Raw genomic sequence first — 25,419 nt, forward strand, 5'->3', positions numbered from 1 at the left:
GCTAAAATAATAGATTTAAAAAATAAGAAAGTTGTGTATAACTGACTAAAGGTGTGCCTCAAATCCATTTTGAGATGTTTGAATAATTATTATACCTGTGGTTGCAAAAGTGGCAACTTTAATTTTGAAAATAAAATATGTAACATTGTGGGGATTTTAAAAACTGTAACTAAAAACTTAGATAATACAAAAATAAAACCAGGATGTGAGAAGATAAATTGTGGTAATGTTTTCATCTTGCATCACAGGAAGGCAATGAATACCATTTTGTTCTTGATATTGATGAAACACTGGAAAATTAAATACTCTTCCAGATAAACTGTGGGTTATTAAATACATCAAAACTGAATTTATCAAATGCATCAGGAATGATAATGACAACACTGCATATTAAAACCCATGGAACCTGGCCAAAGCTGAAATTAAAAGCAATTTTACATCATAAAATACTATGATTAAAATAAGAAGGAATGAAGATATGCAATAAACAAAACAACAAAATAGTTCTAAAGAAAGGAGATATAGAAAGGATTAATGAAAATACAGACAGAAGTGAAATGGTAAGAATATAAATAAAAGAAATTCTTCCTATTATATCACTCAGAATGATCTTAGAGATGTTAATAAAACATGGAATTATGTTTGAGATTGCCTGATTTAAAATATTGAATACGTGGAAACCTCAAACTTAATTTTAGAGATTTCTGAGTAGCTCAAACAAACATGCTTCATATTTCAATATAGCTAAAACTTAAATGAAGTTTTCACCTAATCTTGAGAATAGCTGAGATGGTCTCCTGCTAAATAAAGTTCATGAGAGATTAATGAACTTCACTTTGGGAGCCCATGAAAGTGAAAGTGAAAGTCACTCAGCTATCTCCAACTCTTTGCCACCTCATGAATTGTAGCCTGCCAGGCTCCTCTGTCCATGGAATTCTCCAGATCAGAATTCTGGAGTGGTTGCCATTCCCTTCTCCAGGGCATCTTCTGAACCCAGGGATTGAACCCAGGTCTCTCACACTGCAGGTGGATTCTTTATTGTCTGAGTCACCAGGAAAGTCCCTTGGAAGCACATGGGAACAACTAAAAGAGAAGGTCATAATCTTACAAATAACTGGGGCTGCAGCATAATTAATGATTCTCAAACTTCAAGCTAAAAGATATATTGCCACATGTCTTAAGACATAATAAAGAAAGAAATAGGCCTTTCATTATCAGTACAGAAAGATCAGCATCAAGAACTATGAAGGAGGGGAGATTTTATTTATCCTACTTTCAGATTCACAAGTTTGTCTAGCACAATTGCATGGATGCTGACAGAAGATAGAAAACCTGTGGGTCAGAGACAAAAGACTTTGAATATCATTTTTATAGCAGTTCTTCTTGTACCTCAAGTCCTAGGAGGGTAATGTGGAGTAGTCCAGATAGGTGCTGTGCACACAGTGGATTCAAATATGAGGAATCTTGAATAAGAATACAAATCTGTTGTAATGGACTGCACGCAAACCTGCCTGACATCTGTGCCACAGCGAGATGTTATCCTTATTAAGCTAGGCAGGAAATGCATCTGCCCTCTGATCCAGAGGGAGGATCATCTCTGTCTTCAAAGGCTACTTGCTCTGCAACATCCTTGAAAAGATAATCCAGAACAAGGCTGCCTGTACCTTTGCTCAAAATATATACAGAAGTGAGGGAGACCCATGGAGAACTGTCACTAACCATACGTATATGCTTTAAAGTGTAGGTGTTGACTTATAATTGCTTTGCATTTCACCTGAAAAATGATGTGGTAGGCTACAAAGTAGAAGTCAGCATTTATTTAAAAACATTTACTGATCCTTCCAAGTGACTCAGAAGAGTTCAGTCAGTAAGTCCAAGGGTTGATTATTTGAAATAAGTTTTAAGGAAAAATAATAACTGGACAGCCTCTATCAAAAATGTAAAAATACAGAAGATTAGAAATTAAGAAAGGTATAAAACACAGATAGAGGGTTCACAGAATATTATAAGAAAATACCATATTTAACTAAATTATAACATTGATGCACCATATGATTTTCTAAGAAAACAAAGATTACCTAAATTTTTGGCATTTAGCTCCTTAATATTTCTGGAATAAACTTTAATACATGATAAGATAGAGGCATTGAATTTTAATTCTTAAATATTAATACTCAAAATTTTTATAAATACTAATATAAATGTATTATAAATATTAATATTTTTCACTATTATTTAAACCTTTTGCTTTGTATTGAATGAATGAATGAGTGAGTGCTCAGTCATGTCTGACTCTGCGATCTCATGGACTGTAGCCCTCCAGGCTTCTTTGTCCATGAATTTCTCAGGCAAGAATACTGGAGTGGGTTGCCATTTCCGACTCCAGAGGATCTTCCCCACCCAGGGACTGAACTTGAGTCCTGTGTCTCCTGCATCGGCAGGCAGGTTCTTCTGCCGCTGAGTCACCTGGAAAGCCCCTCACTGTGTATTGTGTGCTGGTCGCTCAGTTATGTCCGACTCTTTGTGACCCCATGGATTGTAGTCCAGCAGGCCCCTCTCCCCATGGGATTCTCCAGGCAAGAATACCGGAGTGGTTGCCATCCCCTTCTCCATACTGTGTATCGGGGTATAGCCAATTAACAATATTGTGATAGCTTCAGGTGAAAAGCAAAGGAGCTCAGCCATATGTGTACAGGTATCCATTCTCCCCCAAACTCCCCTCCCATCCAGGCTGCCACAAAATATTGGGTAGAGTTCCGATGTGCTATCTAGTAGGTTCTTATTGCTTATCCATTTTAAATATAGCAATGTGTACATGTCTATCCCAAACTCCCTAACTATCTCTTTTTCTGTCATTTCTTTTTAGTATAATTTCCTTTCAGATTCCACATATAAAGGATGTCACAGGATACTTCTCCTCTGTCTGACTTACTTCACGTAGCATGACATTCTCTAGGTCAATCCATGTTGCTGCAAATAGCATTATTTCATTCTTTGTGAGTTAATATTCCATTAAAACATGTTTTTCTAATATGTATTAGTATTAATACTTTAAATATTTAAAAAATATTCTTTTATCAAATGTCTCTAATATCTGATATTGAATATCTGATATTATAAGCATCACCTACTTATAAAGCACATCTTTAACCTATTTATTTAAATAATAAAACCCTAAAACAAATGAAAATAGCATAACATTAGAGATAGTAAAAAAAAGAAAAAGGTCACTAGTTTTATTTTGTAATTTTATTACTGTCCATTCTGCCATAGAGGATGGGCAGCCCATAAGAATTCAGGCCCAGGAGCCTGAGTTCTGGGTAAGAGATCTGATCACTAGATTTGGAAGATTTGGGCCATGTTACTTTACCTCTAAACATGTCTGTACCTCAGTTTCAGCCACTATAAAATAAAGATAATAACTGTTCATAACTCTTATTAGGATTAAATGAGATAATACGTTTAAAGGATTAAAACAGTGTTTGAGAAAAAGCAAACACTCAAAAGTATAAACTATTATTATTTCTTTATTATTTTTCAATTAACACACCAAAACATAAATAAATATAGATGAGAAAAAAGGCAACCTATCTGAGAGGCTGAGTATATGGCTTTAATTGACAAGACACTTAGGAACCTTTTAAGAAAAAACAAAGACCCTAATGGAAAAAATTCTGAGAGACATAAGCAGGTGATACACCTACAGAAAAATGCAATGAAAAATAAAGTATTAAAATATGCAATATGACTAAACAGTGAAAATATAAATGATCAGATTTTTAAAATCATACTACAGAGTTTAAAATAGGTAGAAAAAATATGTATGAAAACTCTCAAATACATACTACTAAAAAAAACTAAGCATAGAGGCATATCAGCTTCCTGGTGGAAATATGTCAGTCTGGATCAAATCCTTAAGTCTTTTAAGAAAATATTCAACTACTCTAAATGTATTCCAATGATAAAATCAAATATGTTTGTGTTATATGTGCATGTTCATCAGAATGTTATTTAAACAGGTAAATGTTAAAAACAGCCTCAGTGTCCAACAATGAAGCTCTAATCCCTTATATTATGCACATCTATAGTAAACCAGGTGCGGGACTGGGATGAGGGGAAGCTCAGGGCACCTGACTCAAGGAGTCACTCACTCTCAGGGTTGTGTCAAAGCCTTCACTGCTCCTGCGGACCTCTGAGAGTGAGAGCCTCCTTAAATTTTTCTACCACGGTGCTTCTTTTCCCTCAACCTAGGCCAGATTCTAAAGATAGAGGTCATTTAAAATCATGCTATAAAAAAACCATCTGATAAATTAGTTCAGATACTTATATATTTCTAATTCAAAGTCCAGGCTAAACATAGGTGCAGAAATATTTACAAGGATAACCATACCCTGACTCTTGCCCTATTAATTATTTTACATCTAACTTCTTGCTTTTTTCCCCCCCACTATTTTGATAACCCTCCTTAAATATAATTCTTTCTGTCTTTTGTCCATTATTTATTTTTGTTTGGTTTTTGGAATTGGGATTATTGGTCAAAGAGTGGGAACATCTTTAAGACCCCTGATAAAAACTGATGATTGCTTTCCAGAAAGACTTCCCATCATTAAACCCTTAAGTGGGCAATGCAATTCTCTAAGATCTCCAGACATGTGTCACTTCCTCTACTGACGTTCAAATACCTGAAAATTTGAGTTAGTTTTCCAACTTACCTACTATAGAGACTTCCATGAAGGCAAAGACTTGACTGTATACATTTTGGTTTTTCCTTATGTGCTTTGCATGTGTGACCCAAGTTAGAATAACACTAGGCATTAATTGATCATTCCTCAGTTCAGTTTAGTCGCTCAGTCATGCCCAACTCTTTGCGACCCCATGGACTGCAGCACAGGAGAAGGCAATGGCACCCCACTCCAGCTCTCTTGCCTGGAAACTCCCTTGGATGGAGGAGCCTGGTAGGCTGCAGTCCATGGGTTGCTAAGAGTTGGGTATGACTGAACGACTTCACTTTCACTTTTCACTTTCATGCATTGGGGAAGGAAACGGCAACCCGCTCCAGTGTTCTTGCTGGGAGAATCCCAAGGATGGGGGACCCTGGTGGGCTGCCGTCTGTGGGGTCACACAGAGTCAGACACGACTGACATGACTTAGCAGCAGCAGGACTACAGCATGCCAGGCTTACCTGTCCACCAGCAACTCACAAAGCCTACTCAAATTCATGTCCATCATGTTAGTGATGCCATTCATCCATCTCATCCTCTGTCGTCCCTGTCTCCTCCTGCCTTCAATCTTTCCCAGCACCAGGGTCTTTTCCAGCGAGTCAGTTCTTTGCATCATGTGGCCAAACTACTGGAATTTCAGCTTCACCATCAGTCCTTCCAGTGAGTATCCAGGACTGATTTCCTTTAGGATGAACTGGTTAGATCTCTTTGCAGTCCAAGGGACTATCAAGAATCTTCAACACCACAGTTCAAAAGCAACAATTCTTCGGCCCTCAACTTTTTAATGGTCCAACTCTCAGATCAGTACATAACTACTGAAAAAACCATAGTTTCGACTAGATGAACCTTTGTTGGCAAAGTAATATCTCTGCTTTTTAATATGCTGTCTAGTTTGGCCATGGCTTTTCTTCCAAGGAGTAGGCGTCTCTAAATTTCATGGCTGCAGTCACCATCTGCAGTGATTTTGGAGCTCAAGAAAATAAAGTTTCTTACTGTTTCCATTATTTCCCCATCTACTTGCCATGAAGTAATGGGAAGGCAAATAAGATTCCATGATCTTAGTTTTCTGAATTTTGAGCTTTAAGCCAACTTTTTCACTCTTCTCTTTCACTTTCATCAAGAGGCTCTTTCGTTCCTCTTCACTTTCTGCCATAAGGGTGGTGTCATCTGCACATCTGAGGTTATTGATATTTCTCCCGACAATCTTGATTCCAGCTTGTGTGTCACCCAGCCTGGCATTTCTCATGATGTACTCTGCATATAAGTTAATTAAGCAGGGTGATAATATACAGCCTTGATGAACTCCTTTCCCACTTGGAACCAGTCTGTTGTCCCATGTCCAGTTCTAACTGTTGCTTCCTGACCTGCATATAGGTTTCTCAAGAGGCAGGTCAGGTGGTCTGGTATTCCCATGTCTTTCAGAATTTTCCACAGTTTGTTGTGAGCCACATAGTCAAAGATTTTGACACAGTCAATAAAGCAGAAGTAGATGCTTTTCTGGAACTCTCGTTTTTTTGATGATCCCACGGATGTTGGCAATTTGACCTCTGGTTCCTCTGTCTTTTCTAAATCCAGCTTGAACATCTGAAAGTTCATGTTTCAAGTATTGTTGAAGCCTGGCTTGGGAATTTTTAGCATTACTTTACTAGCGTGTGAGATGAGTGCAATTGTGTGGTTGTTTGAACATTCTTTGACATTGCCTTTCTTTGGGATTGGAATGAAAACTGACCTTTTCCAGTCCTGTGGCCACTGCTGAGTTTTCCATATTTGCTGACATACTGAGTGCAGCACTTTCACTTTCTTTGAGGATTTGAAATAGCTCAACTGGAATTCTATCACCTCCACTAGCTTTGTTTGTAGTGATGCTTCCTAAGACCCACTTGACTTCACATTCCAGGATGTCTGGTTCTAGGTGAATGATCACACCATCGTTTTTATCTGGGTCATGAATACCTTTTTTTGGTATAGTTTTTCTGTGTATTCTTGCCACCTCTTCTTAATATCTTCTGCTTCTGTTAGGTCCATACTGTTTCTGTCCTTTATTTTGCCCATCTTTGCATGAAATATTCCCTTGGTATCTCTAATTTTCTTGAAAAGATCTCTAGTCTTTCCCATTCTATTGTTTTCCTCTATTTCTTTGCACTGATCACTGAGGAAGGCTTTCTTACCTCTCCTTGCTATTCTTTGGAACTCTGCATTCAGATGGGTATATCTTCCTTTTCTCCTTTGCCTTTCACTTCTCTTCTTTTCTCAGCCACTTGTAAGGCCTCCTCAGACAATCATTTTGCCTTTTTTGCATTTCTTTTCCTTGGGGATGGTCTTGATCACCGCCTCCTGTACAGTGTCATGAACCTCCATCCATTTTTCTTCAGGCACTCTGTCTATCAGATCTAATCCCTTGAATCTATTTGTCACTTCCACTGTATAATCATAAGGAATCATTCCCAATATGTATTGATTTATGCCACAATTGTATAGACTTTTTAATCCAATGAGCTCTTTTTTTAATCTCTCTTTCTCTTTTAATCTTCTGATAGCAGTAATATGAATGGAAGCTGGCCAGAAGTCAAGAGAAGACGACGGGTCCCGTTGACTTTGTAGCAGCTCCTGTCATTATGGACCAGTCACAGTGTGGAGGATGCTGAGAAATGGTGAGTTATGTGGAAGGTCCATTGACTGCTGTCCTTGACTACCATTTCCTGGGATTACAAGCAAAGTTTATTGCACAGGTGATATTGAGAATCTGCTAAACTAAAATCAGAGAAACAGGACATTAAAACTTAGTTGAAGAAGAAGAAGAGAAAGGGAATAGTCTTATTTCCCATTGTCAGGGTGTATTAGAGAAAGAGGCCCCTCTCGGCAATGTTTTCAGGAGGATGGCCTCATGTCCAGGCAGCCATGTCTGTGCTCTCAGGCCCTGTCTCCTGAGTCCAGGGATCCTCTCTGCCCCTTTTTATTTTCCTCCTCTATTACTGGGAATGTCCACCTCACTGGTCCCATCACTAGTTCAAGTCTGTTGTTTAGGGCAAGTGAGAAGACAGAATCCATAGTGTAAAAGCCAAGATTCTCTTAGTCACAAGGACAGGCCCGGAAACCTGCATGAAGAACCTGGGTCTTCCTGTGCGTGATGACTTGGAAGCAGATGACAACAAACTCTGCAGGAATTTGAAGTGAGGGGCAAACTGATACCCAAAAGGAAAGGCCTCTTATTGTCAGCTCAAATTCCTAGAGAATTTGTCTTTAAGACCTTGACATTTATTTCTCTGTTCCTTCCTCAACCTCTTTTTCTGTCTCACTCTTATATTTATATTTATGAGTTGATAAGGGAACTTTCAATTAATCCAAGAAATCTGCCTGTGCTTTTGAAACAATAGAAGGTCACCAACCTCATTCTGAAAGGAACACTAATTTGCAATGAGCCTCATGTTTTACTGATGGACACTGTGAAATATTTTAAAAACCCTGATGTCTATTTGAGCAACTGACCCAGAGATAGCAATGTATGTTTTGCCTCTCAGCTAACATGAAATTATACTTAGAGTTATCAGTTTTGAAATTTAAACTACCAGCTATGAACATGTTAGAATGTTCAATCCTCCTTCAGCAGTTATGATATTGAAAATAATGATGCATATGAAACAGGAACAGATGCCCAGACATAGAGAACAGACTTGTGCTTGCCAAGGGGAAATGGGGGTGGGAAAGAAGGATTGGGAGTCTGGGATTAGCAGATGCAGACTATTATATATGGAATGGATAAACAACATGGTCCTACTGTATATCACAGGGAACTATATTCAATAATCTGTGATAAGCCATGATGGAAAAGAATATGAAAAAGAATGTATACAACTGAATCACTTTGCTGTACAACAGAAATTAACACAACATTGTAAATCAACTATACTTCAATAAAATAAAAATGAAAATAAGTTGGGACTTCTCTGGTGGTCCAGTAGTTAGACTTTGCCTTCCCATGAGGGGGCTGTGGGTTCGATCCCTGGTCAGGGAACTAAGATCCCCGTGCCTCTTGGCCAAAGAAACAAAAACATAAAACAGAAGCAACATTGTAACAAATTCAATAAAGACTTAAACAATCATAAGAGACTTTAAAAGACTGAAAATGACTTCTGATAACAGAAAGAAAAGGAAGCAATCATAAGGGATTTCTCTCTTGGGCTCCTGAACATGTGATGGGCCAAACTTTCATGGCACCTGCTCTGCCCAGCTGTGAGGACCAGTCTGGTACATCATCAGCTGCTCCATGTCTTGCTCTCCAGGTCCCATTCTGATTCCCACTGACCCAAATGCTAGCAGGGCCAGTGCTCTGAGCATGCATTGTGAATGGCATGCCCTGCTCATCCATCATCCGGATTCTGCAGGCCACCTCTGCGGGTCAAAAGTAAGCAGTTTGCCACTTGTGGAAAATAACTGCACCCATCCCCGTAGAGGCTGGCCTTCCCTGCATGCATTTTGTTCAGGGCAGTTATGGGCCTTCCCCTTGCCTCATCTTGTCAAATGCAGCTTCCCTTCTTTTCAGCCAGCAAGGAAGTTTTGTAGTTAGAAATCTGATAAACATAACATGCAACAAGAGAGAAAGAGTCAGAAGTCTTGATTCAGAGTTCTACTTGAGGATGTGAGCACATTTCTGCAATCTGGACCTGCATATTCATCTAATGAATTCAGTTGAGAAATTTGGCTCCCATTGCTACTTCCTAAAAGAGATGGAGTGCCAAGAGGGTAGCAGCTGACAGGGGAGGGACAGAAGGCTGGAGAGTGGGCGAGACTAATTGGTCTTGTCACATACACAGATTAGATTATGTCTGCTGAAAACTCGGAGGGGGCGGGGCGCCGAATCACTGCTCACACCGAGAAGATACACAGCCTAGTGTCCTCCTAGAACCAGAAGCAGGGATAGAAGCACAAGCCTCTTACAAGGAAACAGGGGAAACTAAGTGTAAGGCAATTTTTAAAACATACAACATTTTGCTTGTCAACTGCATAAGGGAATTGGGACCCGGAATAGCAAAGTACAATCTGGTTAGAATTCCAATAATTTTGGCTAATTCACAAAGGTCAGGATAGAACTTTACTTTGCTAAACAAGTCAATAGATTTTTAAAAAGGGGGCAAAAATGACTGGAGTTATGTTGCTGGAGGGGTATTCTTTAAAGAAGATCAACTTTTCAAGAAATTAGGAGTCAATTTTTAAATGTAAATAACTAGCATGATTAACTGTTTATGATTCTCATCTGTCAAAGAGTAAGGGAACTTAGAATCTCTAATACAAAATTACTGTTGTAATTCAAATTACTGTATGTTCTACAGTGTAAAACTGCATTTTTAAGACAGTACTCTCCAAATCAAACTTACAGAACCCGGGCCTAAGTGACCGCTGTGTGCTGGTTAGTGACCAAAATTCCTAAAATGAAGAAAACCAGTGCCTTTTTTTGTTGTTGTTAACCTATTTTATATTTTATTTACTTATTTTACCTATTTTATTTATTTTTTACCTTTCTTTTTTAATGAATTTATTTTTTACTGGAGTTTAGTTGCTTTACAATTTGTTAGTTTCTGCTATAGAGCAAAGTGAATCAGTTATACATATACATATACCTGTCTTTCTTCTTTCCTGAGATATCTGGTCCCCTTCAGCATATTCCAGTTCTTTCAATAAGAAAAATCATGAGGAAGAAGTAGAAAGTGTTGATGTGTGACTAAAAGATTCCCTTAGATTAGTGTAGTTTCTTTTCCCTAGGCTCTGGAACTCAAAGGAAATACATATTTCCCCAAAGTCTTTATCTGTTGCCTCTGGCCATGGATGACAGTGAAATCAGCCTTCCTGGGTTTGTCTTAACATTCTACATCGGATATCCCAAATTCCCTCATTATTAAACCCAGCTGTGAGCTAATTAATGTTTGCAAACTAGAGTTTACTCTCTTTTTTACTGTTAAGAAAATATACATAAAGAGTCACAGCCAAGTTTGTTCTGCAGCCTCAGTAAATAATCTGTGGATTTGTGATGGGAACTTATTTAACACCTGGACCTCTTTGTCATATTGATGGCATCAGATAACTTGAAAGTTTTCCTCTATTTTTTTCTAAAGAAGGTTTCTGAGGGTTTTCTCTGCTCAGTGAATCTTTGCAATTTTTTTTCCAGTCCCAATCGCTAGATATTCATTTTCTTTGAAATTGTAATTAGTGATATTCCTAGAAAGAATACTATTGAGTTTTGGATTACACCTCTCACACTCAAGGTCTCCATAGATGTTTCTAGAACAATGAATGCTAAGGCTACACAATGACCATGAAGGTAAAATAGCACCAGTGATTGAATGTTGAGAAATGGCCCTCCTGTGAGCTCAAATGGGAACATTTCTTTCTGAAAGGATATTGGCCAGGAATCTTTAGCAGGGAAGATGCTTACATTTGCTTTTAATGCAAGAGGGTAACTCTAGCGTCTAACCTTACATTTACAGAATCAGAGATGTTAAGGAGAGGATGGGAAAGAATGTGCAGAGAAAGGTAGGAACCCTGAAGGTGACAGGGTCTTTGAATGGCTATAACAGCCATGCCGAAAAGCAATTTCAGGAATCAGATAACTTTGAAATAAAACATGTAATTCTGAACGCATAGTTACAGAGAACTCTTGGGCAAGATACAATAAAAACTAGTCCTTTTGATTTTTTTTTTTTTTTTTGGTAAATTATTGGAATTGTTTGCAGACACTGTTGCCAGACCCTTTAATTTTAAAGGCATCAGAGCTCTCTCAGAGACCTGAGTTCAGGATAAGTTTGTCTCCTCTGTCTTGTGGTCTGGTTGTCTACTAAACTGGGGACAGTACTCTAATCAATTGCCCTGAAAGTCCCAGCTGAGCGCAAAGTGAACAGCCCATGACCTGTGTGGTCCCTTGATCTGTAAAACACACCTGTGGTCATCCTGGTCATTATTCACATGGAATCATTTTTTGTGCCCCAAAATAACATTTTTAGATTCCACTAGAAAAACAGTTTATGCTTTTGGTATTTACAAACAGTGATTGCTGCTTATACTATTGACTACTTATAAATGCGATAGTCCAATATCTATCTATCTATATATCTATCACCTCACTTGATTCTCATGACAATTTTATGAAGGTAGCTACTGTTATTATCTCTATAGGACCATGAGAAAACTTCCTTTCAAGGACTGAAAAGTCTGCAGGGTCATAAGACAAGTAAGAGACAGACCAGGATTTGAACAGTCATCATTTTGCCTATAAAGTCATACAACTACCTTGCTAACCTGCTATTTTAGTTTGCTTTCAAGGTTATTACACTGCCATTGTTTATGTCTAATACACAAAAAAGTAGAAGTTATAAAAATATTGGAATAAAATGAGTTTTTATTTGTTTTACTATTATTCACTTGCAAATTTTTCCATTCCTGGTTACTTGTTGATGAATAGGTTCTTACCCAGGTAACGAAATCAGGTCAGATACCAATAGGGTCATAGGATTTTGCTTTGGTGTTTTTCTGTTTGTGCTGGCATTTGTGTTATTCTCTAAAATATTCTGTAAGTGTTTTGAGGTCATCCTTCAGAGCTATATAAAATTCCTACTGTTGTTTGTCTGAAGAGAGGCAACTTTAGTCTTGATAAGACTCATAGCTAGGAATAGTTGTCAAAGTAACAACCTAAATGGTTGATCCCATGGCCTCCACAACCTATTCTTGTGATGACACTGCATTGTATGCTTTCTCAACATCGAATTTTTCTGTCTTATTCTTTACAAAATTATATAAGTCAACTCAGAGAAAAGTCACAATAGCAAGCATAATAATATGATGGGAAAAGAATTAGCAAATAGATATAAGGAAAAGAGGAGAATGCAGGTAGCCAGTCAAATGGCAGGATTAATTCACTGTAGTTAAACTATAAGTTTGCCTCTGAACTTCACTGACACCAAAAGGAAACATGATGAATTGTACTGTTACTATCTCTGGAAAGTATCTGTTTTAGGAAATACAATTGATGTTTAGGAAATACAGCTGTATTATGAACTCTTCTTTGTTTTCACAGTTTTATTATGTCCATTTCTCCTTATTCACTTTTCTAATTTGGGGGTGGGGGTGAGAAAATTGTTAACTAGGACTCCTACTTTTACAATCCCATATATTGCTGGAATTTCATTAACAGAAGAGTTGTTATAAAGTAAGTGTTTTTGTAAAAATGAATGAGTTAAAATATGAAGCTACATAATTCTGATTAATTCTCTTGGACTATCAATAGTAAAATCCACTAGATAACCAGTTGACAATTATGAAAAAAGAAAGTTATCTGTATACAGTGCAAATAATATGATGAGTAAAATTTGACAAAACAAGAATATTAGAAGCAATTTATACAATTCTCATCTCTCAAAATCTGACAGTGTTTAGCTCTGTCACTGGTTAAATAGGGTGCAAAATAGAACACGGAATGGTGCTGAGAATTGTTGAAGAAGTCTCAAGATCAAAATATTGAAGAAACTTAGCATCATGTGTTTTGTTTTCTTTAAAATATTGACCAAATTTTTATTTCCTCTTGAAGCAATAGGCCACAAAATCAAACTGCAAAGGTGTCAAAAAAAAAGTACTTAAGTTCTGAAAATGTGACTACCTAGAACCAGAGACCTCATCAGCCACTGCAGACAACACAGCATGAATTTAGAGATGGCACATTTCAGGTGTCTCCTACAATATTTTTTTATCAAAATTTTACTTAACAGTGAGGTTTTATCATTCCAGATTATAGTCGGCATTTTTGTAAACTTTGAATCATTAAGTAAATCATAGTCTCATTTATCTAGACTCCAACACTCCAACAAAATGATTTCTAGACTTCGTACGCATTATCCTTAATAACTTTCTGTTTATATCCCTTTGTAACAATTTTGAAATTAAAATGTGCTTTAATTTGTTTCAGATTTGTATTATGGATATTGTCTACAGAGAAAATACCATCACGTTATGGTTGAGAAGAAAATGACAATAAAAGAAGTCTAGGAAATATCCAGAAAGCATTCACCATAGTTCATGGAATTAGATAAATCAATTAGTTGAAAAAATTTAACTCAGTTATTTTGCTACTTGACAGTTTTGATACACTTATCCCCTAATTTTGGAATAACTGACTTTAAATTTTGTATAATTTTGCTTCATATCTACTTCTTTTTGAGAACAATCATGTTTATTCCCTATGAAGTAAATGGAAATGCTACCATTTGTATTGAGAAATGTCTCTCAAGTTCTGAAACTAGTGCTTCTTTTTATTCATTATCAGGGATAATGTTCTATATCTGTTCTAAGCAAATATACCAGCAAATTACATGTATTAATACCTTCTGGACAACATGTATAGATAATGCAAAAATGATACATCAAGCACACATACCGGTGATGTGACTTGCATTTTTAGAATCATTTCTTGATCACTAATGAAGAAGGCTAAAGGTTAGCTGGAAAAAGGAGATTCTAAAAAAGCATGAAGAATGTTTTCTGATCAGACATGCTAAGATGTAGAGGAGGTGCTAGGTTTGATCTATGTTGTCCAATCAAATAAGAGGCTGTTGGAAAGAGACTGCTTTCCACTATCTACCAAAACTGGATTCCATTTACAACTTCATGAAGGCAGGAACAACATCTGTCTTTTTTAGCATGTATCCAAGCATGGGCACAATACCTGAAAAATAATAGTTATCCTATCAGTAATATTTATAAAGGAATGAAATTCAGATTTTGGAAAGTGAATGGAAGGACATTCCATTACTCTGGAGGATTTTCTCTGCAGAAAATATTCTTCCGTTGAGAGATGGGAGGTCAGAGAATTCCAAGATAACCGTGATGATCTATACCTTATGGTTTAGATGATCTAGTTCAAGCTTTTTCTGTAAAGGTCAGATAATAAATATTTTAGGCATTGAAGGCAAGTCTTCCTTACAACTATTCCACTCTTCTGTTATAGTATAGAAACAACCATAGACAATAAATGATGGTATGGCTGGATTTGGTATGGCTGGATTTGGCTCATTGGTGGGCCATAGTTTCCCAACTCATGATCTAATTATGTACCACTTTCTCCTTACTACCTTTATTTACCAATACACTTTTTAAAATTTAAACAGTTATCATATTTTATTTTTGATTGTGGTAAAGTATACATAAGAAAAATTTACCTTTTAAACCATTTTTAATTCAGCATTTCCAATGTAACTTTTTAAAAGTTTTATTTATTTATTTTAATTGGAGGATAATTACTTTACAATATTGTGATAGTTTTTGCCATACATCAACATGAATCAACCACTGTTAAGTACACAATTCAGCAGCATTAAATGCATTAGCATTTTTGTGTAAAGACCATCCTTATTCGTTTCCAGAGCTTTTTCATCATCCCATACTGACACTCTTTACCAGTTAAACAATAATTCCCCATACACATCTCCCTCCAGCCCCAGGTGACCACTGTTTACTTCTGTCTTTATGAATTTTTACTATCTATACTTCATGTAAGTGGACTCATATAATATTTGTCCTTTCGTATCTAGCTTATTTCACAGTATAATATCTTCAAGACTCATCCATTTTGTAGCACACATCAGAATTTAATTTTTTCTGTAAGATTTATTTTTTAGAAAAGTTTTAGTTTCACAGCAAAACAGAAAAAAATATAGCAGTTTCTTACATACCCCTGACCCTGCACAGACACAACCTCCTCCATTATCAACATCCCCTATTAGAGTGGTACATTTGTTACAATTGATAAACCTACACTGATACATCATAATCATCCAAAAGAGAAATGATGATTTCTCTCTTGACCTTACACATTCTATGGGCTTAACAAAGTTTGGATAATATGTGTCCAGTATTTTATTGCCCTAAAAATCTCCCTACTCTGCCTATTCACCCCTCCCCGTCTCATTCCCTAGTGACCACTGATACTTTTACTGCATCCTTAATTTTGCCTTTTCCAGAATGTTATATGACTTCCCTGGTGGCTCAGATAGTAAAGCATCTGCCTGCAATGTGGGAGAGCTGGGTTCGATCCCTAGGTCAGGAAGATCCCCTGGAGAAGGAAATGGCAACCCACTCCAGTACTCTTGCCTGGAAAATCCCATAGATGGAGGAATCTGGTGAGCTACAGGCCATGCAGTTGCAAAGAGTAGGACACAACTGAGCGACTTCACTTTCAGAATGTTATGTGGTTGGATTCACAAAACATGTGGCCTTTTCAGACTGGCTTTTTTTTATTTAGTAATGAGCATTTAAGGTTCCTCCATGTCTTTTCATGACTTGATAGCTCACTTCTTTTAGTGCTGAATAATATTCCATTGTCTGAAGGTACCAGTTCATTATCCTTTCACCTACTTAAGGACATTTTGGTTGCTTTCAAGTTTTAGCAATTATAAATAAAGCTGCTGAAAACAGCTCATCTCACATGCTAGTAAAGTAATGCTCAAAATTCTCCAAGCCAAGATTCAGCAATACCTGAACCATGAACGTCCAGATGTTCAAGCTGGTTTTAGAAAAGACAGAGAAACCAGAGGTCAAATTGCCAGCATCTGCTGGATCATCGAAAAAGCAAGAGAGTTCCAGAGAAATATCTATTTCTGCTTTATTGACTATGCCAAAGCCTTTGACTGTGTGGATCACCGGAAACTGTGGAAAATTCTGAAAGAGATGGGAATACCAGATGACCTTACCTGCCTCTTGAGAAACCTGTATGCAGGTCAGGAAGCAACAGCTAGAACTGGACATGGAACAACAGACTGGTTCCAAATAGGAAAAGGAGTACGTCAAGGCTGTATATTGTCACCCTGCTTATTTAACTTATATGCAGAGTACATCATGAGAAATGCTGGGCTGGAAGAATCACAAGCTGAAGTCAAGATTGCTGGGAAAAATATCAATAACCTCAGGTATGCAGATGACACCACCCTTATGGCAGAAAGTGAAAGAGCCTCTTGATGAAAGTAAAAGAGGAGAGTGAAAAAGTTGGCTTAAAGCTCAACATTCAGAAAACTAAGATCATGGCATCCGGTCCCATCACCTCATGGCAAATAGATGGGGAATAGTGGAAACAGTGGTTAACTTTATTTTGGGGGCTCCAAATCACTGCAGATGGTGATTGCAGCCATGAAATTAAAAGATGCTTACTCCTTAGAAAGAAAGCTATGAGCAACCTAGACAGCGTATTAAAAAGCAGAGACATTACTTTGCCAACAAAGATCCGTCTAGTCAAGGCTATGGTTTTCCCAATAGTCATGTATGGATTTGAGACTTGGACTGTAAAGAAAGCTAAGTGCCGAAGAATTGATGCTTTTGAACTGTGGTGTTGTAGAAGACTCTAGAGAGTCCCTTGGACTACAAGGAGATCCAACCAGTCCATCCTAAAGGAGATCTGTCCTGGGTGTTCATTGGAGGGACTGATGCTGAAGCTGAAACTCCAATACTTTGGCCACCTGATGCGAAGAGCTGACTCATTTGAAAAGACCCTGATGTTGGGAAAGACTGAAGGTGGGAGAAGGGGATGGCAGCGAATGAGATGGTTGGATGGCATCACCGACTCAACGGACATGAGTTTGAATAAAACCGGGGAGTTGGTGATGGACTGGGAGGCCTGGCATGCTGCAATCCATGGGGTCGCAAAGAGTCAGGCACGACTGAGTGACTGAACTGAACTGAACTGATAAACACAATGTTCAGCGTTTTGTGCAGACATAAGGTTTCAGCTCCTTTGCTGTCTTCCAAAACGGCTGCTAAAACAAAAAATAGCAACAGTCTCCAGAGAGTTAAACAAGGCCCAGAGAATCCTAGCATAATATTCAAAATGTCCAGGATGCAATCCAAAATTACATGGCATATGAAGAACCAGGAAATGTCAATTTGTGTGAAAAGGCAACAAAAGAATGCCAACACTGAGATGACACAGATGTTTGGGATTATCTAACAAAGATTTTAAAGAAACTATTTAAAAAATTCTGTAGGAAGTAAGGTCAAAGACTGTTAAAGTGAACGGAAAAAGATAAGTCTCAACAAAGAAATAAAAAATAAATAAATAAAAACCAGGGAATTCTAGAATTGAAAAAAGGTATTTAAAGTTTGAAACTTACTGGACAAACTCAATACTGAAAGGAAATAAAACAAGAAGTGAACTTGAAGATGAGTAATAAAAATAATCTAATCTGAATGATAAAGAGGGAAATGATTGCAAATTATGACCAGAACCTCAAGGATTTGTGGTGCATTGCCAAAAGCTTTAAATTTTGTATCATTAGAAACATAAAAGGAGAGAGAAGAAAGCATTGTTCTGGGAAATATCTGAAGAAATAGTGGCAGAAAACTCGCCAGATTTAGGAAAAGACATATCCTTACAGATTCAAGAAATGCAACCATCCTTAAACAGAATATATCCAAAGAAATTCCCACACAGACATATCATACTTAAATTCTTCAAAACTAAAACAAAGAAAAAATCTTGTATTTTTATAGAAAATATTGCATTATTTATAGGGCAACAATGATCTGAGTGATCATATTTCTGATAAGAAAAAAAAATTGGAATCTGGAAGGAAGTAGAATGCACTTTCAAAGTGCCGGGAGGAAATAAAACACCTAGAATTCTATATCATGCAACAATATCATCCATAATTGAAAGTGAAACAGAGACATCAACAGATAAAGGAAACCTGAAAGAATGCAGTGTGAACAGACCTGGTATAATGGATCAGCTAAAGGAAGTTCAACAGAGTAAAGGAAGTGAGATGAGAAGGGAAGTTGGATGGTAAGGAGCAAATTAATCACAATAGAAGGAAAATAGTTTGGTAAGCATAACATACTGTTCTTCTCTTGAATTAAAAAAAAAATGTTTGATAGCGGAAAGCAAAAATTATAACACTGAATTATATGATTTTCAGTGTATGCAGAATGTAATACGTAAGATATTATATCATAAGTGGGAGGGGAGCAAAGGTCCCTAAATGGCTGTTAAGTTTCTACTTTCTACTTGAAGTAATAAACTACTGATTTTAAGTTGACTGAAAAAAGTTAAGCATGCATATTATAATCTCTAGAGCAACCACTAAAATCCTGTGCAAAGAAATAGATTGAAAAAGAAAGTAAAACAAAATACTAGAAATAGTCATCAAATAACTTCAAAGAAGCTGTAAATGGAGAAACAGAGGAACAAATAATAGAAGAAATAAATATAAATCAAGTAATAAAATGGTAGACCCAATTCCAAGCATACCAAGAATTATACCCAACAAAAAATGGCCTTAAAATGCTAATTAAAAGAAATTAGGGTTGAAGTGCTGGAGAAGACTCTCAAGAGTTCCTTGGACAGCAAGCAAATCAAACCAGTCAATCCTAAAGAAAATTAACCCTAAATATTAATTGGAAGGACTGATGCTGAAGTTGAAGTTCCAGTAATTCTTTGGTCACCTGATGAGAAGAATTGACTCATTGGAAAACACTCTGCTGCTAGGAAACACTGAAGTCAAAAGGAGAAGGGACAGCAGAGGATAGATGGTTGGGTGGCATCACTGACTCAGTGGGCATGAGTTTGAGCAAACTCCAGGAGAGAGTGAAGGACAGGGAAGCCTGGTGTGCTGCAGCGCATGGGGTTGCAAAGAGTCAGACGTGACTTAGCAACTAAACAACAACAATGAGAAAAGAGAGTAAAATGTATTTTTTAATTAATTTATTTTTTATTGAAGGATAATTGCTTTACAGAATTTTGCTGTTCTCTGTCAAACCTCAGCATGAGTCAGCCATAGGTTTACATATACCTCCTCCCTTTGGAAACTGCCTCCCATCTTCCTCCCCATCCCACCCTCTAGGTTGATACACTGTTTGAGTTTCCTGAGCCACACAGCAAATTCCCCCGGCCATCTATTTTACACATGGTAATGTAAGTTTCCGTACTATTCTTTCCATACATCTCACCCTCTCCTCCCCTCTCCCCATGTCCATAAGTCTATTCTCTATGTCTGTTTCTCCACTGTTGCCCTGTAAATAAATTCTTCAGTATCATTTTTCCAGATTGTATATATATATGTGTTAGAATGCAGTCTGACTTATTTCACTCTGTATAATAGGTTCTGGGTTCATTTTTTTAAAAAAGGAAGAAAAACATCACCCAACTTTATGCTGTTTATAAAAACTTACTTTAAATATAATTACAAAGATTGATTAAATGTAAAAGGATATGAAAAGACACACAGGTATAAATGTAAAAGAAGTTGGAATGACTATACTGATATCAGACAAAATAGACTTCAGAGCAAATAAACTTACCAGACACAAAAAGGAACATTACATAACAGTGAAGTAAATTTACCAAGAACACATAACAATCTTAGATATTTATGTGCCAAAGCACAGCCTCAGAATGCATGAAGCAAAAAGGAGAGAACTGAAGGGATGAGAAGACACATTCAGGGTTGTAGTTTGAGATTTCAACACTCCCGTCTCAGTAATTATTAGAATGAGTAGATGGAAAATTAGCAAGGATACAGAAAAACTGAAAAGCATCATCAACCACTGGATCCATTTGACTTTTACAAAACTCATGATAATACTCTTTTTTTTTTCAAGTTCACTTGGAACATTGACCAAAATAAGCCGTGTATCCCAGTGATTAAACAAGTGCTAACAAATACAAAATAATTAAGACCAGATAGAGTATGTTCTTATAATCTGCCTGTAATGCAGGAGAACCGGGTTCTATCCCTGGGTTGGGAAGATCCCCTGGAAGGGGAAATTGCAACCCACTCTAGTATCCTTGCCTGGAAAAGCCCATGGACAGAGGAGCCTGGTGGGCTACGCTCCATGGGGTCACAAAGAGTCAGACACGACTGAACAGCTAACATCTTCAGTTTTTCAGAGTATGTTCTCTAATCAAAATGGAATCAGATTGGAAATGGATAGTATAAAGCAAACAGAAAAATTTCAAAAGACTTGAATATTCAGTAAGACATTCCTAAATAATCCATGCTTCAAAGAAGAATTCCCAAGAAAAAAAAGATAATGTTTGAACATATCAAAATTTGTGAGAGAGAGAAAATAGTACTCAGCTGTACATTTATAGCATTCAGTGCTTGATTTGAAAAAGAAGGAATGTTTAAAATTAATAATAAACTTCTACTTTAATGAAAAGAGCAAAAATAAACTCATATCAAGCAGAAAGAATAAAATAAGAAAGAGAAAAAAATCAATAAAATTGAAAATAACAAGCAGTAGAGGAAAAAAAAAAAACCCAATGAAACAACAAGGAGTTTCTTTGGGAAAAAAAATCAGTTAAGTTGATATATCTCTACTAAAGAGTAACAGAGAAAGCACAAAGGCCCAAATTACTAACAAGGGTGCAAAGACGTTGTATCATCATACACTGTGAAGACATTAAGAGAAAACTGTAACAAGTCTATACATATAACTTTGAGAACTTATGTGAAATTATACAAATTCTTGAAAACCTAACTCCCAAGAATTATCAAGTGGAAATAGATAAACTGAGTCACTCTATAACTATTGAAGAAAGTAAATTCACATTTTGAAACCTTCCAGAAAGGAAATTTGGGGGCCCAGATGGTCTCCCTGGAGAGTGTTACCAAACATTTAAGGAAAAAGTAAAATCAATTCTGCACGATCTCTAAAATAAAATAGAAGAGGATGGAATACTTCATAACCTGTTCTGGAAAGCCAGAACCTCCCTGATGAAATTAGAGGAAGAATAGCAAGAAAAGAAAATTACATAAAAATATCCTTCATTAAAATAGATTTAAAATCCTCAACAAAGTATAATACAAAATCTAGCCCAGCAATGTATAACATCACACCACAACCTTGCAGGAGATCAGGGCTGTTTCTATATTTAAAAAGTGATTGGTATAATCTATGTTACAGTCTAAGGAGAAAACCAATATGATTATTCATGATTATTAATTATTGAATAAAAAACCTTTGACAAAACTCCGTGATAAGAACTCGCAGTGAACTGGGAGTAAATGAGAACTTTTTGCAACTTGATAAAAAACATCTACAAAAAAACCTATAGCTAATTTAATATTTGGTAAAAGACTGACTGCTTTCCCACTAAGACTGAAAAGAAAAGATTTTCTACTCTCTCTCATAACATTCAGTATTAAACTACACGTCCTGGTTAGCTCAATAAGAAAAGAAAAAACTTAAAGCCACACAGATAAGGAAAAGAAAGAAAGAAAATTGCCCCTATACTCAGATAATATGGTTGCACATGTAGAAAATCCCAAGGAGTACATTTTTAAAATTTCCTAAAAATAATGCTTTTAGCAAAGTCACAAGCTCAGAGAACAATTGTATTTTTATATCTATGCTGCAGTCCATGGGGTCGCAAAGAGTCAGACACGACTGAGCGATTGACCTGAACAGATGCAATAAAGAGTGTGTTGTTGTTGCTGTTGTTTAGTTGCTTAGTCATGCCCAACTGTTTTTTGACCCTGTAGATTGTAGCCCACCAGGCTCCATGGGCCACGGATTTTCCCAGGCAAGAATATTGGAGTGAGTTGCCATGCCCTCCTTCAAGTGATCGTCCCAACCCAGGGATTGAACTCACATCTCCTGAATTGGCAGGCAGATTCTTTACCACTGAGCCACAGGGGAAGCCCAATAAATAGTTAAAAATCATAATTTAAAAATTAAAACATGAACTCCAACTCCAATAAATGAAATGCCTTAATGTGGGCTCAATGTGTCACTGTGGGCTTAATGTGTGGCTCCATGGTAAAGAATCTGCCTGTCAATGCAGGAGATGCAGGTTCAATAGCTGGGCAGTGAAGATCCCCTGAGAAGGAAATGGCTACCCACTCTAGTATTCTTGCCTGGGGAAATCTCATGGCCAAAGAAGCATGGGGTCACAAAAGAGTAAGACATGACTGAATGACTAAACAACAACATCTAACAAAACTGTATATGAAAAGAGGTTCAACATCCCAGACATTCTCAGAGGCATGCTGAGATGTCTACTAGAATGGCTAAAATATAAAATGCTGATAACCCCACGGGCTAGTGAGAATGCAGAGCAACTGGAACTTTACAGGTTGGTGGTAGGGTGCAAAATGTCATTGACACTCTGGAAAATAATTTGACGGCTTTTTACAAAACTAAACATCCACTTACCATAAAAACCAGAAAACTCGCATTTACCATAGGTTTCTACATAGAGAACTAAAAGCATATGTTTATACAGAAATCTATACACCAATGTTAAGAGCCCCTTTTTAAAATTGGAGTATAACTGACTTACAATGCCGTATTAGTTTCTAATACAAGGACATGAATCAACTACATGTGCAGCCGTATCCGTCCCTCTTCACCCTCCCTCCTAACCCTTCAATCTCACAGCTCCAGGTCACCCACAGCACCGAGCTGAGCCCCTGTGCCACATAACAGCCTCCCACCAGCTGGCTATTTTACACATGGTAGTGTAGGTATGTTAACCCCACTCCGCCATCCTCTCACCCTCACCTTCCCCCTGTGTCCACATATCCATTCTCTACCTCTGTGTCTCTATTCTTGTGCTGTGAATAAGCTCATTTTTGCCGCCTTTCTAGATTCCATACACATACGATGTTTGTTTCTCTCTTTCTGATTTACTTCACTCTGAATGACAGACTCTAGGTCTATCCACATCTCTACAAATGACCCAATTCCATTCCCTTTTATGGCTGAGTATTATTCCATTGTATATATACACCACATCTTTTTATCCATTCATCTATCTGTTGATGGACATTTAGGTTGCTTCCATGTCCTATGTTTAGAGTCCATTTTTTTTCATAATGGTTCCAAACTGGACTGGAAGCAACCAAAATGTCCTTCAACAGGTGGATGAATAAACAAATGGAGGAACATTGAGAATTTACTATTATCAATAAAGAGGAATGAACTCTCAACAGAGAAAACATGTGTGTGTGTGTGTGTGTGTTTGTGTGTATTCCAAAGGAATTATGCTGAGGAAAAGCAGTCTCAAAAGTTTCTATGTAGTATGATTCTGTTTATATGGCATCCTCAAAAACACAAACTAGTGTCTTTGAAGGGGTTTGATTTTAGAGGGATAGGATGAAGGTATGTTTTAATGCTCAAAATCCTTCAAGATAGGCTTCAATAGTAGGTGAACTGAGAACTTCCAGATATATAAGCTGGATTTAGCAAAGGCAGAGGAACCAGAGATCAAATTGCCATCTTTCATTGGATCATAGAAAAAACAAGGAAATTACAAAAGAATATATCTACTCTGCTTCACTGACTACACTAAAGCCTTTGACTGCATGGATCACAACAAACTGTTGAAAATTCTTAAAGAGTTGGGAACGCCTTACCTGCCTCCTGAGAAACCTGTAAGCAGGTCAAAAAGCAACAGGTAAAACTGGACATGGAACAATGGACTGGTTCAAACTTGGAAAAGAAGTATATGAAGACTGTGTATTGTCACTCTGCTTATTTAACTTACATGCAAATTATATCATGTGAAATGCTGGCCTGGATGACTCAAGCTGGAATCAAAATTTCTGGGAGAAATATCAATAACCTCAAATATACAGATGATACCACTCTAATGGCAGAAAGTGCAAAGGAACTAAAGAGTCTCTTGATGAGGGTGAAAAAGGAGAGTGAAAACGTTGGCTTAAAACTCAGCATTCAGAAATGAAGATCATGGCATCCAGTCCCATCATTTCATGGCAAATAGGTGGGGAAACAATGGAAACAGAGACAGAATTTATTTTCTTGGTCTCCAAAATCACTGCAGATGGTGATTGCAGCCATGAAATTAAAAGACGCTTACTCCTTGGAAGAAAAGCTATGACCAACCTAGACAGCATATTAAAAAGCAGAGACATTACTTTGCCAACAAAGGTCTGTATAGTCAAAGGTATGGTTTTTCCAGTGGTCATGTATGGATGTGAGAGTTGGACTATAGAGAAAGCTGAGCACCAAATAATTGATGCTTTCAAACAGTGGTGCTGGAGAAGACTCTTGAGAGTTCCTTGGACAGCAAGGAGAACAAACCAGTCAATCCTAAAGGAAATCAGTCCTGAATATTCATTGGAAGGACTGATGCTGAAGCTGAAGCTCCAAGCCTTTGGCTACCTGATGTGAAGAGCTGACTCACTAGAAAAACCATTATACTGGGAAAGATTGAGGGCAGGGGGAGAAGGGATCAGCAGAGGATGAGATGGCTGGATGGCATCATCAACTCAATGGACAAGAGTCTGAGCAATCTCTGGGGGATAGTGAAGGACAGGCAAGCCTGTTATTCTGCAGTCCATGGGATCACAAGAGTCCAACACACTTAGCATCTGAACAAAAAAGACAGGTTAACAAGAGAAAAACAGACAGAAGTTTATCAACATGTACACGGTATATGTACACATGGGGACATCCAATGATGAGTAACCCAAGGGGTGTTTAGATCTTGATTAATATATCATAATAAGCTAAATAATGGAAAAGGAGCTTGCATTCTGGGTGGGGTGGGGAAGACAAGCTAAGGGATGTGTGGGGAAGAAACATGGTCCAGGCGGCTGTTTAACTCAGTGCCTCCTCCATTAGTAAGAATTGTTGAGTCCTCCCTTTCTTGCAGTGGGAGAAAGAAACACATTTTACAAAGAGAAGTGTCCTCTAAAAAAGGAAATCT

The sequence above is a fragment of the Muntiacus reevesi genome, chromosome 13 (genome assembly GCF_963930625.1).
Source record: "Muntiacus reevesi chromosome 13, mMunRee1.1, whole genome shotgun sequence".
In the NCBI taxonomy this organism is placed as follows: Eukaryota; Metazoa; Chordata; class Mammalia; order Artiodactyla; family Cervidae; genus Muntiacus; species Muntiacus reevesi.